We start from the raw sequence: 15,075 nt of genomic DNA, 5'->3' as shown, positions 1-15,075 counted from the left end.
TTGACCACAGCGCAAAGTAATACACTGATGTGGCTTCACCGTGACTTTCCTGTTGCTGTCTGCCTCTCTGAAACTGACATTAGGTCCCTATGTGGCAATTCCTCCCTGCGGCCCTGGCTATCTAGCCACCCTTCCCCAAGGTAATTCTTATCTTTCTCCCGTCGGCAAGCCTGGCTGCATTTCTTTTTAAGGAGCAGAAGTCCTGCCTTTGCAAAAGCTGACCGTCTCATTGCTTGATTTCATAACTGGGCTAAATGTTACCATGGGGGAGAAAATCTACCATTAAGGCTACCCGTACAAAGAGACATGAGCCCCCTGAATTCCTCTGCGTTGACTGATGTGTCAGATCCAAAGTGTTTGGAGTAACCCGTTGTTCTGGCATCCAGTGGAGAGGGCTTTCTTAGCCAGGACTGAAAGCTTGAGAGGCCTTTTATTTCAAACCCTCTAAACTCCCTGCTCAATGAGTATGGAAAGTGTTGCATGTGGAAATCACCAGGGCGACTAGGGGAAATGTTGCCAAAAGAGAAAGTTTCCAGTTCCTTGCTTTCAAAAGTGTGCACTGTGCCATATGTTGTGAGGTAATACAGATGCTCTGAATGGGGGCGCCACAGCCAAGGAAAGCAAATACAGTTCTAGTCCCTAATCCCGGGGCCAACGCAGAACTACTAAGAAAGAGTGAAAGACCAGGCTGCTAGGAACCCAAGCAGTGCAAAATGGAAGGAAGCTGCCCTGGACCCAGAGCTTCATTTTGTTTAGGAGGAGAAAATGAGCTTGAAAGTGTCCCTGAAGCAGCAGTGTTCACCTTAACAGATACCATCTGGAAATCAAAACTCAGAGTTTGTTTTTACAGATTTGTACTGAAAACCTGCTCCAGCCAGGGAACCTCACATCTCAGAAGTCTCCAGCAGGGCACTGAGATGTAAACAATCATTTAGCAAAATCCGGAGTCAAAATGACAGACGAAGGCTGTTGTCTTCTCTTTATGTAAATCAAGAGGTGAGGTCGGATGTGACCAAGTGCATGGAGATGTTACAGTTTGTAGTGGGGCATTTGAAGCAATTTTTTTCCTTTTTAATTTTTCTGGGTACATGGTAGGTGTATATATTTATGGGGTATATGAGATGTTTTGATACAGCCGTGCAATGTGTAATAATCACATTGGGGTAAATGGGGTATCTGTCACCTCAAGCATTTGTCATTTCTTTCCTTCTTTTCTTTTCTTTTTTTTTTTTTTTTTGAGACAAAGTCTCACTCTGTCACCCAGGCTGGAGTTCAGTGACGCAATCTCAGCTCACTGCAACCTTCACCTCCTGGATTCAAGCGATTCTCCTGCCTCAGCCTCTCTAGTAGCTGAGATTACAGGCGCCTGCCACCACGCCTGGCTAATTTTTTGTATTTTTAGGAGAGACGGGGTTTCACTATGTTGGCCCGGCTGGTCTCGAACTCCTGACCTCAAGTGATCCACCCGCCTTGGCCTCCCAAAGTGCAGGGATTACAGGCGTGAGCCATCACACCTGGCCGCATTTATCATTTCTTTGTGTTACAAACATTACAATTACACTCTTTTAGTTATTCTTTAAATGTACAATACATTGTTGACTGCAGTCATCCTGTTGTGCTATCAAATACTGGATCGTATTCATTTCTTTTACCTATACTTTTTACCCATTAATCATACCCACTCCCCTGCACCCTGCCTCCATTTTAAGTAATTTTTAACAGCCTCAGAGACAGGCAAAATGTATCTTCAGGACTCTTCATTCCCCTCAAGTATCTTGGGTCCTCATTCTGGTCCCCTATTTAATCACCCTCTCTGAATCCCCTTCCCCCGATATTACCTTTCCTAGGGGATAATGGTTCAATGGAGGATAATGGTTTCATGGGTTTGTTAGTCTCTCTCCCTATCTACCCTCTCCCCATATCTGCATTTTAACCGGGCTTTCTGGTGACAATACTGTGCCTCTAGAGGAACTGTCTGAATTGTGGGGATTTGAGGCAGCAACTTGGCAGGCTGTTGGGGGGATAAGAGGGTTGCATTTAGGGAGCGGGTATACCTCTCATGTCCCCATTCTGCAGACAGTCACCTACACATGAGCATTCCCTGCTGAGAAGCTGGCTGGAGCTTCCTTTGGCTGCGCCTCCCATCTCCTGCCATAGTCTGGCAGGCATGAGCAGGAACGTGGGCAAAAGCCTTGCTTTCCTGTTCGGAGCAGAGCATTAACTGTTCTGTGTTGTTGGCTGAGAACAATTAGTGCAGGTTTCTCTGGGTAAGTGGGTGAAACAGGCCCTGTGCATAATTCTACGTGCTCACCCCTTGCCTGCATGTGACCATTTTCAAACAAATTTCCCATCCAGAAGTGCTCAGCTTCTCAGAGAGCCCCCATGCCTGGCTTCTTTCTCTGGCCCTCCACCGAGCTGGGACGCAGCTGGATTGCAATTCCATGGCCGTCCACTTCCTGCTGCTCCACGCTAGACTGTGGTCATCCCCGTGCTAAGGAAGGTCACGGGCTTGTTAATTAGCTGGAAAGCAAAGACAGACAGGATACAAATGTTCCTAGAAAGAAACTAGCATAGTGTGACGTCAGTACTGTTTTCAACTTTTAGCTGCTACCCTTTCCTGCTTCCTGAGGACATTTCAACATGCCTTCGAGCACAATTAAAGTGAACTGCCAAGGTTAAGCGAGGTATGGGCCTCAGAGCCACAATGCACTGATTTTTCTTTTGGCTTCTCAAAGGGAAGATATGTGAAACCACAGTGGGGAACACAGATCTCCTAGTTTTATTTTTATTTGCATGCAACATATATTTGCATGATCCTTTATTCTTGACAGTTTTGCATTCATAATTTCATTTGAAGTTTTACCAGAATCATTTTAGGTAAGGTGGGCATTTATTTTTCCCTGTCTCATCAGAATGAGATATTTGAGTTTAGAGAGCTGCTACAGGTAGTAGTGACCAAGGTAGGACTAATCCTAGGTTTCCTGGCTTCTAGACAGGATTTCCATTGCATCCGATTGCCTTTCATTACAGAACCCAGAAAGAGCTGTGGGTTGGTCAAAATCTATCAAATCTGTTCAAGTGGAAATATGCTTTTGTTTTTTTCGTCTCTCCAGCTTTCCCTCCTTAGGGAATCTCCCAGCCCCCAATTCTATAATACTACTCACTTAGTTTGGCTATGGTGAAACCCACCTTGTCCTCTACTGAAGATATGGAACTAAGACCTTGCCAGTCAGTCTTCCATGATCCCGGCCACTGCAATTGGCTCAGGTATGGGCACATGACCTAAGCTGGCCAATCAGTTTTCTTGGGCCTTTTGTTAAAGCTTTTCTCTTTCTCTAGGACGTTGCTGCCATGAAGTAAGAGTCTGTCTGGAAATGAAGGCAAGCAGAGGCAACAAAGCTGAGACATGGAGACAGAGAGAGTCCTGATGTTATTATTTGAACCATTGAGTCCAGCTGTGCCTGAAACTCTTCAGTGAGCCAAGAAATTCCTTTTTGGCTTAAGCCAATTGGAGTCATGTTTGTGACACTTGCAAATGAAAGGAATTATTGACTAATAAAACTGCCATTTCTCTCTCTCCAAGAATTAGGAAATACTTCTTTAAAACTGTTTATTTGCAGTATGCTTTATTCCTTCCCACAAAAAAAGAGGAAGCTTATAAAAGTAAATATGAAAAATAGGCACAAAGGGTGTATAATACATGAAATACATGTGTATATGTTTAGCACAGTCTTTATATTAAGTTGACTAAAATTATTATTATTATTATTTTTGCGACAGAGTTTCACTCTTGTCATCCAGGCTGGAGTTCAATGGCGTGATCCCTGCTCACTGCAACCTCCACCTCGTGGGTTCAAGTGATTGTCCAGCTTCGGCCTCCCGAGTAGCTGGAATTACAGGTGCCCGCCACCACCAGCCCAGTTAATTTTTGTATTTTTGGTAGACATGAGGTTTCACCATGTAGGCCAGGCTGGTCTTGAATTCCTGACCTCAGGTGATCTGCCTACCTTGGCCTCCCAAAGTGCTGGGATTACAGGCGTGAGTCACTGAACCTGGCCCAAAAATTATTTTTTAAGTTACAATACGAACTATTGCTGAGGGTGCTGGGTAATTAACATTGTTGGAGAAATTATAAACTGGTGCAAACCTTCTGGAGATAAATTTGACAATGCTTATTCATAGCCATTGTTTGTCTATAATCAATCATTCTTCTTTTAGGAATGCATCCAAAAGAAATAATTACATAAATAAGGAGATATACAAAGATTTAGCTATGAGAATGATTGTTATAATCACCAGAAGTTGGAAAACAGCCTGAATATCCAATGATATAAAAACAAAATTGGCGGGGTGTAGTGGCTCAGGCCTGTAATCCCAACACTTTGGAAGGCCGAGGAGGGCAGATCACAAGGTCAGGAGATGGAGACCATCCTGGCTAAGATGGTGAAACCACATCTCTACTAAAAATACAAAAAATTAGCCAGGCCTGGTGGTGGGTGCCTGTAGTCCCAGCTACTCGGGAGGCTGAGGCAGGAGAATGGCGTGAACCCGGGAGGCGGAGCTGGCAGTGAGCCGAGATGGTGCCACTGCACTCCAGCCTGGGCGACAGAGAGAGACTCTGACTCCAAAAAAAAAAAAAAAAAAAAAATTATCTGTCCACCAATTGGAATACCATGTATTTATTAAAATAATGATGTGGACTTTTATTTACTGACTTGGAATAATATTCATATATTGTGAATTGGCTTTGGACTAATACATTTAAATTCTCCCTAGGCTGACTGGGCACGGTGGTCCGTGCCTGTAATCCCAGCACTTTGGGAGGCTGAGACGGGTGGATCACTTGAGATCAGGAATTTGAGACCAGCCTGGCCAAGATAGTGAAACCCCATCTCTACAAAAATACAAAAATTAGCCAGGCGTGGTGGCATGCACCTGTAATCCCAGCTACTCAGGAGGCTGAGGCAGGATAATCGCTTGAACCCGGGAGGTGGAGGTTGCAGTGAGCCGAAATTGCACCACTGCACTCCAGCGTGGGTGACAGAGTGAGACACTGTCTCAATAAAATAAAATAAAATAATAAAATAAAATAAAATAAAATAATAAATTCTCCCTAGGCTGCAGCAAGAATCAAATGAATCACTCTTAACCCCATGCCAAACAAACAAACAAAAAAACCCTACTTATTGGTTGGGGGCCTTAAAAAGAGAGATGTATAGAAGTGGCAAAAATTAAGTTTGTGTATTCTTGCTTGGGTCAAATTTGGCTGTCCATAGATATGAGGTTAATTATTTCCTGTTAGAGCATGTGCTGGTGCTATCTATACATGCTCCAATTTTCAAATATTTCACTAATGTTAGGAGATTATCTGTTGGCGTTGAGTTGGGTCTCAAAGTATCATCTATCCTAGACCAACGGTCACCAAAATGTATGTATCCTCAAAATAAAGCACTGGTCTGTGAAAAGAAAATCTTAGAACTTCTATTTCTAGTTAACCCTTTTTAATGTAAAAATATAATAAATGTGTTTTATAATGAACATAATACATGTGCCTTATCAGTAATGTGTTTTCTAATGCACATAATAAAACAGGATAGTATATAACAAATACATATGCAAAGATTATTAAAATGTTTTTGATGATAAAGTATGTTCTGCTCATCTATTGCTGTGTAGCAAACAAACTGAAAAGTTTGTTTCGGTTAAAAGTTTGTTTCAGTTAAAACTGAAAAGCTGGTGGCTCATTCATAATCTTGTGGACCAGGAATTTGTAAAGCACTCAACTGGGCAGTTCATCTTTGCCCCAAGTAGCATCAAATGGAGCAGATGCCTCCAAGATGGTATACTCACATGGCTGGCAAGTAGGTGCTGACTATCAGTTGGGAGCTCAGCCAAGGCTGTTGGCTGATGGGAGTCTCAGTTTTTTTCTATGTGGTTTCTCCAATGGGCTGTTTGGGCTTCCTCACAGCATGGTGGCTGTGTTCCAAGAGGAAATGTTCTAAGAGACAGGAAGTAGAAGCTGCCAGTCTCTTAAGGCTTGGAGCAAGAAAATGCCATAACATCACCTGTATCATAGTCTATTGGTCAAAGCAGTTCAAGAGTCCATTCATGATTCAAGGGCTAGAGGGATAGACCCCATCTGTTAATGAGTAGTCTGCCAAATAATTTGTGGCTATCTTTAATCTACCATATAATATGTGATCACAAGTGTCTAAAGACTAATCATTTAGACAAACAAATGTGTCCCACAGCCCCACTCCCCTGACTGGGCCTCAGCACTCTTACATGAGGAATTCCTGGCTGCCAGAAGCTGGTCTGCCTGGCTCCACCCATGCAGCTCGCAAAGAATGTTCCATCGGAAATGAGGCTCAGACTTCTGTCTTAGTGGCTTGTTGACTCTGTAGTCAGAAAAATAGGTGCAGGACAATGGAGGAAATATACAGTCTGTTATTGGTGCCATTGCTTTCTCTTACTCAGTAAAACAGAGTTTAACTAATAGTAGAAATAACATATTTATATGGTCAGGTCTTGGTGACCTGTACAAAGTTTTCTCTTTCACACAGTATACTTTAAACCAAAATATATTAAATACTAACCTAAATATAGTCAGAATGACTTTCATGACTCAAAAGGATATGACTGAAACTGTTCTACCAGAAATCTCCCAGTGCACAGGCTGACAACCTGCTCTTCCTTCCTCATCAACCTAGAAAAATAATCACAAACAGAACTTGAAGATTTCTCCTCTATAACAGAATATACTCTTGAGGAAAGGAAAGTTGGTTACTTAACAGTATAAACTTATCTTTGTAAGGAAATGTGTGTGAGAGATGAGAGTAAATTTATTCATTGTTTATGATCCTGACCCCTGCCTTTGAGGAGAGAGTATCCTGAGAAGAACCTGCTGTTTTCTAGAGCAGGGTGATAGGTGAGGATGCAAATTAGAAAAGGGAAGAGAGTGAAAAAATTGTTTTTCATGAGAAAGCAAGAGATGTCTGAAGGAGACAAAAGGACAGACAATGAGTTGTCCAGAGGGCTGGGGTGGGGGATGATTTGGCAAGATGGTTGCGTGTAGTCTCCATTAGATCTTGGGGTGGGGGATGATTTGGCTAGATGGTTGTGTGTAGTCTCCTCTAGATTGCTACAAACATGTCAGTAAAAGCTGCATGGCTGTATCTGGCAATTATTTCTGTGTTGGATTGGATTCTTTAGGGGAATGATCCCAGGGGATGTTGACGTGCCTTGAAGGTAGACACAGAGGAAGGACAAGGAAGTCCAGTCACCTGTGAGCAACATCGGAATAGCTTGGAAAAGCCCAAGCTATCCTCACGCCAAATTGTGAGAGAGAATATCTCTGAAAAGTAGATGACAAATGACATTTATCTTGTTAATTTTTCACTTTAATATTTTAAAATTTTCCTATTAGTTGGGTTGTTAAAAGGAAATTACTCTGAAACCTGCGTGGACTTTGCAATCAGACATACCCACGTTAGAACTCAGCTCCGGTATTTCTAAAATTTCTGGATTTTGGACAAGTTCCTTAAACTTTCTAGGGCTTAGTTTCCTCACTTGTATAAACAAGATAATAATAGTCTCTTCCTTATAGGCTGTTGTGAGGATTAAATGAAATAATTTGTGCTAAATTCTTCAAAAGGTGCCTTAGAACTGAGTAGACATGCAATGAATGGTTAAAAAAAATTATTATTGTTGTTGTTAATAACTAGTTTGCTGGTGGTTCTCAGATCCTGAAAGCAACCAGCTTTTTCTACTGGCTGCCAAGAAATTAAGGCAGCACCTGGGTATATGTCTTTATCTTTTAAAGAACCAGCAGATTAAATTCAGCTGAGTTTTATCCCTATCACCATAAATCACACAAGATATCGTCATCCTAAAGAACAACGTTTTGAGCACTTACAGTGTGCAGCTTATTTAAGTTCTCTAGAAGTTAGACACAGTCAGTGGGGCCTCCATCTAATAGCCAGGTCAGTTCTGGCCCCTAAAACCCAAGTGTCTCAATCTCTAATTAAAAACACATTAGGGGTGGGCTATAATTAGCACTGGGCCCACATGTTCTTAATTCCCAGGGAAGAATACACATTACATTTCAGGACTTCTACACTATCCAAAGCATTCTGATGTGGGGTTTGGGTTCCTCATGTGAGAAGCTTTTTGATGTGGTTTCTGTTCCAGTAAGTTATACTCTGGCTTCTCAGAGCGGGCCCGGCCTGCCATGCTCAACATGAATTCTAAGTGCCGACCAAGTATGCACGCCTGCAAGCGGACAGCACCACAGACTGCTCTGGCATTAACTCATCAGGGGCTGTTTCAGTGTGGCATGTACCCCACTCTTCAGGCCATCCAAGTTGCTGCCCTGGAGCTTGGCTATCTGAAACAGCACTCCTGAAAACATTTTTGGTCTTTGACTTCTTCAGTGGGAGGAAAAAACCTCTGAATGCTGCATGTGCCTGCTTGAGGCTACAGATGCAAACTTGTGAGGATTCATGAAACATCTGCACTGCTCAGAGTGACATCTTCCTTGTGGTGCCTGTATTTATTCATTATATACAAAAGTATACACCTTGCGGTAGATATTACTAGTGCCCACCAAAATCTGGTTTTCCACTCTCTCTAGGCACACAGAAGACAAGCTTTCCCAGCCCTTTTGGGTTAGATGGGGCTTGGTGACTCCATACCAATGGGATGTGAGCAAAAGTGACACCAATCACTCCCAGTGAAGCACTGAAGTGCAGGAGAGAGGTCCAGGCTGCAGAGGAGACCAAAGGAGTCCTGTGTTGTAGATGTCCTTGCTGTTGCTGGTACTGATGGTAGAGCCTCCATCAGCCTGGATCCTTGAGTTACTGATGGAGCAGAATTCCCTCAACACATACACGCCCAACTTGGACTTGCAATGGACATATAGCATATGCAAGAAATAAACATTTTTTGTTTTCGGCTTTGGGATCCGGGGGTTAATTTCTTATCACAGCACAACCTAGCCTATTCTAATACAAGTATCTTGTAAATGTGAGTCATATAGAGACTGGTGGCAGGTCACCTGTATGACCTGTCACTGGAAGGAGGTCAAGGCTGTCTACTGTGAAAGAGGACAAAAGGGAGGTTCCTATCAGGGAGGAGCAACAGTCCAAATGACCAAATTCAAGGGCTTGGAACAGTGAAGTCAACCCTGGGATGGCTGGAGGCAGGGTAAATGTTCTGGGTGACACTCAGTCTCTGGAGGTGCTCATCCCAGGCACACCAGACTCCAGACTCAGGTCAGCCAAGCAGACCAAACCAACTCCCAGGGAAGGCAAGGATCCTCAATGACCTGTTTATCCTGGACTCATTGGTTCGGATCTTGAATCAGTTGGTGGCATGTGTTTGGGGTCCCAGAAAGTAAAAGAAGCTTCATAGGTCACTTCAGATGTGCAGGATGTTGGGCAGTGATGAGAGTTTATTAACTGATCTTTCTTTTCTTTGCATAGACTCTGAGTGCCAATTATCCAAATGGGAGTTAAGACACACTCAGCCTCCCTACCTAGGCTCTTTGCAATTCACTGTAAATGAGAAATGAACAACCCTTATGTGATGGGACGCAGTGCTGCTCAATCCATTTGTGAGCCTGAAATTATCCAGCTACCCTGTCTATAGCTATGGAAATTTTAGTACAGATAGAAGGAACCCAGAAAGAGAATTGGGGAAAACTGTTTTCCTCTTGACATCATTGATGACATGGTTTGCAGTGACTGAAAGACAGTATCACTATCTATCTTGTGCCTAAAATGAGGTGGCATTCAACTGATGGCAGTAGAATGATGCACATAAGCAAATTCCTCATGGTGCCCAACTGTCTTTTTTTTTTTTTTTGAGACAGTCTCACTTTTGTCCCCCAGGCTGGAGTGCAATGGTGCAATCTCAGCTCACTGCAACCTCCACCTCCCAGGTTCAAGTGATTTTCCTGCCTCAGCCTCCTGAGTAGATGGAATTACAGTTGCCTGCCACCATGCCCCGCTAATTTTTATATTTTTAGTAGAGATGGGGTTTCACCATGTTGGCCAGACTTGTCTCAAACTCCTGACCTCAGGTGATCCACCCGCCTCAGCCTCACAAAGTGCTGGGATTACAGGCGTAAGCCACCATGGCTGGCCTCCAAACTGTCTTCTTACTAGAACTGGAAGAAAGAGGAAAGGATCATGGGGTAAGCTTCTCATGAATCCCTGGGCTGGAACTGCAGAAGGATTTATACTTCTGTATAGAATTGTCTTTGCAGAAATCTACTTCTCTGAATTAGCCGAGAATGCAGAACCCAGAGTCTGGCAACAGTGAGATGAAAGAGTTCACTGGGACCAAATTGTGTTTTTCTACTTTGCAGAACTTTAAGCTAAAGTCTCTCAGGGTTCTTAATGCTTTTCTTTCCTTCTCTTTCTCTTTTTCCTTTTTTTTAGAGACAAGATCTTGTTCCACTGCCCAGGCTAGAGTGCAGTGGCATGATTATAGGTCTGTATTAGTTTGACTCATACTATTATGAAGAAATACCCAAGACTGAGTAATTTGTAAAGAAAAAGAGATTTAATGGACTCACAGCTCCACCTGGCTGGAGAGGCCTCACAATCATAGCAGAAGGCAAAGGAGGAGCAAAGGTTTGTCTTACATGGTGGCAGGCAAGAGAGCATGTGTGTGTGCAGGGGAACTGCCCTTTATAAAATCATTAGATCTTGGGAGACATATTCATCATCATGAGAACAGCATGGGAAAAACCTACCTCCTGATTCAATTACCTCCCACTGGGTTCCTCCCACAATACATGGGGATTATGGTAGCTACAATTCAAGATGAGATTTGAATGTGGACATAGCCAAACCATGTCAAGGTCACACTCCTGGACTCACACTCCTGGACTCAAGCAATCCTTCCCACTCAGCCTCCTGAGTAGCTTAGACTACAGGCACATATTATTGCACTCAGCTAATTTTTTTATTTTTAAATTTTTTATAGAGACAGGGTCTTGCTATGTTTTCCAGGGTGGTCTTGAACTTCTGTCCTCAAGTAATCCTGCCTCGGCCTCCCAAAGTACGTTTTTAATTTTTATTAGGTAATTATTTTCAAAGTCAAAAAGGTACAGTTTCCCTTACTGAAAATTTCCTGCTGCAAGAGAAATAGGATCTTGTTAGAAATTCCTTATGTGATTTTGCTTCCTCTATCCAAATCTACTGTGATAGGCAGGCTAGCTGGGAGACTGAAAACCACAACTTCATTCCCAGATACACTGCTGTAAAACAATTAAGTCAGATGTTAACGTTACAGGACCACCAGGTTCAATTACCCATTGTGTGGTAACATACCAATACACTGGAACAGCAGGAGTTGCAGCAGAGAAAGAGTTTAACAATTGTAAGGCAGCCAAATGAGGACATGGGAAAAAACCTCAAATCTGCCTCCCCAAGAGGTCTGGGGACAGAGTGTTTAAGGGATCTTGTTTGGCAAAGGACTAAAAAGTATGATCATCACTGATTGAGAAGTGAGAAGTGAGGGGTGACATCATGGGACAGGGAGATAAACTGCATTCTTGTGCTGAGTCAGTTCCTTGATGGGGTTCTTCAGACCAGCTGGAGTCAGCCATTCTGCTGGAATTCAGGATCTGAAAAACACCTCAAGCAAAGCATTTCTTGGGTAAAAAGGTCCAGTCGTTAGAGATTCTATCTATGGGAACAATTGGGGAGCACGTGGTCAGTGAGCTACATGACTTCTGGCTACTTAGCAGCTGCAGGGAAATGGGTCAAAGTGCATCAGTTTTTATATCCCAGACAATGCCTAGCTATAATTCTGCCTAAAGCCTGGCTTATAATTCCAGTTAACCCTGTGACAGTGGTTTCACTAATGTGGTGAATCCATTTAAACACAGCTAAATTCAAAATGCATATATATTTTAATATGCTTGTAATGCACATGAAAATGTCTGTACTTTTAGAGTAGGAGGCAGATTTCTGACCCTGTCTTCCCCCATTCTGATTTAATAAAGAATTTGGAGAGGGTGAGTAGTGTCAGTTTAAAATATGTGGCAAGGCTGAGGTGGGAGGAACAGTTGAGCCCAGGAGTTCAAGGCTGCTGTGAGTAAGGATCAAACCATTGCATTCCAGCCTGGGTGACAGAGCAAGACCCTATCTCTAAAAAAAAAGAAAGAAAGGAAGAAAAAATCACGTCAAGAACCAAATTAGTGGTTTTCTATCTTTTAAATCCATATTAATAGCACTAAATTGTACTTTGCGATTTCCAAATGTCACCTCAATACTCTGTGAAGTAAAAGATAAAGCCACACATTCTGAAATGTTCTGTAGTTACATTTTATTTTTTAGGCACTCTGAATGTGCTTTATTCCTGAAGGTTACTCATATGAGGATTACTGGAAATCGGAAGTGGCAGACAAAGCTTCTTGCTCAGAGCTTTAAGGCCGGATCCAGAACTGGAGCCAGTTCCACCTACTGTGATTGCCACAGGCCAGAAGGAATGGTGCCAAGGATGGGTCTTGGTGTATGGAGCTGTAAGTTGTACCTGGTGGCTTGAAAATGTACCCTGATTTCAGATTGGCCCCATGCTGAAGTGTAGCACAATGGTTACCAAAGGTCAATCTCTATTCATATTCATGGCAAAAGTTGTGAGGCTTGTACCCTTTATACAGGCAACAATTAGAACTTTCAATACCTAAATTGAGCACATATATGAATGTAATACAAAAAATTAAAACTGAACCAAAAAAAATTCAAGTGAGAGAGGAAGCCGAAGTGCAAGAGGTGTCCTCTCATTAGCAGATGAAGGGGTTGTTAAGTTAAAATCTTTGCTCCATTCTGGTCCAAGGTCAAAATAGAGCTACGTTCTATAAAGGAATATGAAATGACTCAAGAAAGATATTTTTAATGAGCTCACATAATTCATGGCCTGTCCATGCTGCCTAAAGCACCACTCCTGATTGAAGGGTGCCCTGAACTCTGCTCCCATCGTGCTAGCCCCCCGAGGGCCGAGATTGATGTGTAGAGTGGGAAAGTAAACCCTGGGCTTTGGGAGCAGTTTGGGGTCAAGTCAGAATTTTTTTCTGTCCTGCCTTTCAAAGCTTTGTTTTCTTATGAACCATCCATACTAATGACTCAGCACAGCTGAGCCAGGGAGGGCCTGGGAAGAGCCTTCACCTTCAAGGAGGTGCAGTTCATGATGGACATTACTTAGAAATTAGGAAGGCTGGAGCTTTTTCTAAAAGGATTGATTAGAGCTAGAAATTCACTGTTTCATGGTTGACCAGGCCCCTCTACATCCATCCCTACCCTGTGGGTTGGCCTAATTAAAACAAATAATAAATGTGCAAAGCTCTACAATGATTCTATTCAGAGTAACTGCCTTCCATTTCCAAAGCCCAGGCCAATGTAAAGTAACTCAAGACTTCACTCCTCTTCAAGGGACTACCGAACATCTTCTATGGCAATTAAGCCATGGAACCTGTGCAAATAAGATTATGATGGAATGGTATTTTGAGGCATGGTGAAAGCATTTCCAAGAATTGGGTATTAATTCTGACCAAAGCACATAAATGAAGTATGGGTTTTTAATATATCCATCATGATAATGACTAATTAATACCTTTCCTTTCTAAAATATTTATAGTTTACAAAATAGGTTCACATGACTCATCTCTTTCTATTTTCAGAACCCTATGGTAGGTAGGACATGCATTATTACTTACATTAATTGTATGAGAAAACTAAGACTTCTTGGAGGTTAACAAGCTTGCCCTAGCCAGGTGCAGTGGCTTGCGCCTGTAATCCCTACATGTGGGAGGCTGAGGCAGGAGGGTCACTCATGCTCAGGAGTTTGAGGTCATCCTGTGCAACATAGCGAGACCCCCATCTCTACAAAAAAACTTTTAAAACTTAGCCAAGTTTGGTGGCATGTACCTGTAGTCTCAGCTACTCATGAGGCTGGAGTGGGAGGACTGCTTGAGCCCAGGAGTTCGAGGCTGCAATAAGCTGTGATTGCACCACTGCATTCCAGCCTGGGCAACAGAACAATTTAAAAAAAATTGTCTCTATTTAAAAAAAAAAAAAAAAAGCTTGCCTCAAGTAACAAAATTGGTATTAGATTTAGGAGATTACAATCAAGACTCCAAGTCCAGTACTTTTTCCAATCCAGCCGGCTGTCTCTACCAGAAAAAAAAAAATCTTTCCCTTTGTTGAAAACTTTGAAATTTATAGATTATTTTAGTACTTTTATTATTGTATTTGATGGTACTAACAAATAGCTAACAATTTTTGAGTTGAGATTAAGTTGAGTCACTATGTTGAGTATTACGTGCTCAACATAAACGACCTTGTTTATGAGGTAGGTATAATTATCCCCATTTTTATGGGTGAGGGTAAGGCACAGAGAGGTTTTGTAATTTGCCCAAACCACACAGCTGGTAGGTAGTGGAGCAGAGATTTGAAAAAAGCCAACATGGCTCCAGAGCCTAACTTGCAGTGGTGTGCAGCCTCCTGTCCTCACATCCATCTGGTGAAGCAGGCAGGTTTATGATTTCTTTAATTGATGATTGAGAGCCATAGGTCCAATTGCTAGTAGACAGAACCATCCACATTGCCAAAATGTTTGGTATTGTTCGGGTCCAATTTGACTGTGCTAGCTGGGAGGTCAAGTTCCAAATAACCAAGAGAAACCATTACTCTTCTTTTAGATGGGGTTCTTCCTCTGCTACCCTTCCACTTTATCATAGGCCTCCTTTCCAGTCAGCTGATTTTCTTCTTCACAAAGGCATCACCTTTCTCCCTATCTTTGATATCAAAATCCCTTAAGTTCCTTCTCCTTCATTTCCCATATCCAGCCAATTATCAGGAATTCCTATTTATTTGTGGTATGTGTCTCTAGAATTTGCTTTTTCTTCTTCTCTCCTACTGCCATGACCATAGTCCAGTTGACTAACCAGACAACAGCCTCTCCAGCTTTAGGCACTTCCTACATTGTAGCCATCTTGTCCCCAGTCATCTTAAAAGCTCAGCGGTCCTCATGACATTGCATGCTATGAGCCTCCAGTGGCACTCC

The sequence above is a fragment of the Hylobates moloch genome, unplaced genomic scaffold, assembly GCF_009828535.3.
Source record: "Hylobates moloch isolate HMO894 unplaced genomic scaffold, HMol_V3 SCAFFOLD_22, whole genome shotgun sequence".
In the NCBI taxonomy this organism is placed as follows: domain Eukaryota; kingdom Metazoa; phylum Chordata; class Mammalia; order Primates; family Hylobatidae; genus Hylobates; species Hylobates moloch.
Note: the sequence above shows the minus strand (reverse complement) of the source record.